Source organism: Gavialis gangeticus, unplaced genomic scaffold, assembly GCF_001723915.1.
Source record: "Gavialis gangeticus isolate Ggan-Ray unplaced genomic scaffold, GavGan_comp1, whole genome shotgun sequence".
NCBI classification, from domain to species: Eukaryota; Metazoa; Chordata; order Crocodylia; family Gavialidae; genus Gavialis; species Gavialis gangeticus.
This window is the reverse complement of record NW_017729029.1, coordinates 45290005-45292965: the sequence shown is the minus strand read 5'-3', so window position 1 is coordinate 45292965 and position 2961 is coordinate 45290005. Positions and strand designations below refer to the sequence as shown.

The 2961-nt window shown below is 40.3% G+C and overlaps 1 protein-coding gene across 2 annotated transcripts in view; it reads right to left on the bottom strand.

Moving 5' to 3' along the window:
* ATP7A (ATPase copper transporting alpha) overlaps positions 1 to 2961 on the bottom strand; it is a 68813-nt gene that overhangs the window by 65522 nt on the left and 330 nt on the right. Inside the window, exon 2 of one of the 2 annotated variants that reach the window (XM_019521511.1) lies at positions 1429 to 1525. The exons of the other annotated variant lie outside the window; for it this stretch is intronic. The gene's annotated coding sequence lies outside the window, so the exon portion shown is untranslated. The remainder of the gene's footprint in view (positions 1 to 1428; positions 1526 to 2961) is intronic. 2 annotated transcript variants of the gene reach the window in all.

Sequence of the window (2961 nt, the reverse complement as noted above, 5' to 3'; positions counted from 1 at the left end):
GGGGGGGGGGGGGGGGGAGGGGTCCCCTAATGGCCAATCGCTGAGCCCGAAATCACCAGCAGCAAAACTGGGTATCCACTTCTACCAGCACTTCCAGTTTCGCACCTAGTGTTTCCAGGGGGTGCATGGCCAATCTCAGGGGAAGCACGTGCACCCCCCACGTGTCGCCAATGCCCCCAGATCTGCACCTGCGGCAAAGACGGGCTGCCACTGTGGGCTGGCCCCAGCACTGGGCTCTTCCTGGTGGGGGGGTGGGGGGGAGGCAGCGGCAGTGAAGCTGCGTCCCCCCCACCTCCTGGCACCTCCAAGATGTGCCGCTTGCAGCTCCATCCCACGCTCCACCATGGCTAGGCAGTTCCTGGTGATGACAGAAGAAGAAACTGACTGAAGTTTATTTTACAAATCAATATGTGCATGTGTATTTATACACTAAAGCCGAGGAGCTTGACTGACTATTACCAATATGTACAGCATCTAATGAATAACTTGTAGTTTAAGATTATTAAGGACTTGCATTTTATTTATATATGCATTTATTAAGGTACAAATCACATGTTGTTTTAGAAAGGAATAAGTGTTGGGCTTGAAGTTAAGATACTGCTATATCTATAATTTGTAGATCTTCCCTACCCAACAAAAGAGTTTAGGACAACTCAGTTCAAGGCGGGCCACTGCCTCAATGAATTTAACGCACACTTGTAGAAGGATACAAGAAACCAAAAGATTTTCAACCCATTGCTGAAATACTAGAACAAAGTCACCATCTCATATACAAGCTTAACCTTGAATGAGCTGTGTAAAAACTCAATACCATTTTATTATACTCCCCCTATTATACTATTTACCACTTAATACTCTTAGAAAGTCCCTTTGAGCCAGTTTTAGCCTTTTCTATTATTCTTCTACCCGTCCTTACAGAACAGAGAACAATGTTATTTCCTTGTTTGTATATCAACACTATCAATGATACTTGAAATACTGTACTCCTGCACAGAGAACAGCTCTCACTGACAGAATAGCTGATATACAATAAATATCTAGATTTCTGGTGTGCAAATGGTGCATTTCGAAAGTAAGATATCTTAATGGCATCTACTGATGCCTGACAGGACCAAAAGTGTAACTTATCACCACCATGGGGACATTTAAAAAACAATATTAGTTTTGTAAAATAAAGGCTACATCACAGCTCAGATCTCATATTCAGCAGTGTGTCCCACCTAAAACTCAGGGCCCTTAATAAGCTGTTCTAATCTCAGGACCAAAAAGGATACATTTTTTAATGTGCTGTAGAGACATTAACTGCTTCCTCACTTTAAAATGAAAAAGCCAAGTTTGTCCAAGCTATGTGGCAAGCACACCAGTTTCTGTAGCCAACAGCACACAAGAATTGTGTGATCAACATCATGCCTAGTGACCTCGACTCACCAGCCTGAAAGACCAGGATCCCAATTACAGTAGGGCATGCAAGGCCAGAGCAAGCCTTGATGCCATGTCTCTGGAGCCACTGTCTTATTCTGCATGCCTGTCAAGAAGGTCAATATTTTCAGCTTACAGCTAATGAAGCTGATAAAAGGGCTGTCAGACTCAACTAGTCACACGCGTTTGGAAACAGACTCCATAAGATTTAACTCTTAGATCCTTATTCTAACTGCTAGACTAGACCATTACCTGTTCCAAATCTGAATGTCCAGCTTGGCAATTCCTGCTTCATATTTATTATTTGGACTAGATGATCTGCTCAGGTCCCTTCCGACCCTAGAAACTATGAAACTATGAAACACCAAAGATGCATTAGGAACTATATCACAAAGAGAAAAAATGGGCAGTGTTGAATAGAAAAATATGGCATTCAAGCCATGTTACTAGGCTGGTGAAAAGTACATGTCTTGCTAGGACCAGGGTGCTGATCATGTTTTAATCTATTATTTTCAATAGCAAAAAGCTAAAGAAACGAGGTGACTTGGGGGAAAAAGATTACACCAAACTCTTGCCAGTAAGAGTAATTTCATGGAACTTTGTTGTCTTCAGTAACAAATGATTACATGTATTTCTCTTGTATATGGAAGCATAACTAGGCTTAACCATTCGGGGCGGGGGGCGGGAAATCACTGCACCCTGAGCACATTTAAGATAGCTTTGAGACCCTCAAATGAGTCTATTTTGCATTGCTTAAAACTTTATCAAGACTTGCCCACACCAGATGGATGTAGGAAATAGCTTTCAGGAGTTTAGTTCTTATTTTTTTGAGGTGGGTGCTAGAAAGGATGAATGGAAAATATTTTACTCGAGTCCAAACAAGACTTTAGTAAGACCAGAAGAAAATTCATAGCAAATCCTTCCATCCTCTCAGCAAATACCACACACAATTCCAGCTGGAGATTTTTGGAGAATATGACTAATATCTGTACCAATAAGCATATCAGTAACATTAAAAATGGATGGCATTTCAAACACTAAGTTATATAAGTATAGAGAGAACCCCTTATTTTTTAGATTAGCTTTAAAATACTAACAAGAACACCGTGCAGTGTATTATGTAGGCATTAATAAAAAACAAAAGGAGGAAGAACAGTAAATCACAAGTTACATTAGCTTTCTTTTGACCTGTTCAACACTTGCAAAAAAGTGCTCTCTCTCTCTTCTATGTGCAACTAATTATCATTCCCCGATCACATCCAGACCATAGGTTCTCAACTAGTCTTACTAATATTAATAGTATCTTTGCACAAATATAAAGTTATTTCTTATCCAACTTCATTAAACAAGTTTGTCCAAAACGAATGTCATACACACTTCCAGCAATACTACCCTGATGAAAATCCAAACAGACAGTTTCCATTAAATATATCCAAGTTCTGTCAACCATGCAAGTTATTTTGCATCATATCAGAAACAGTGCAAATACACACACTTTTTATGCAAATCTACACACACACACACACACACACACACACACAC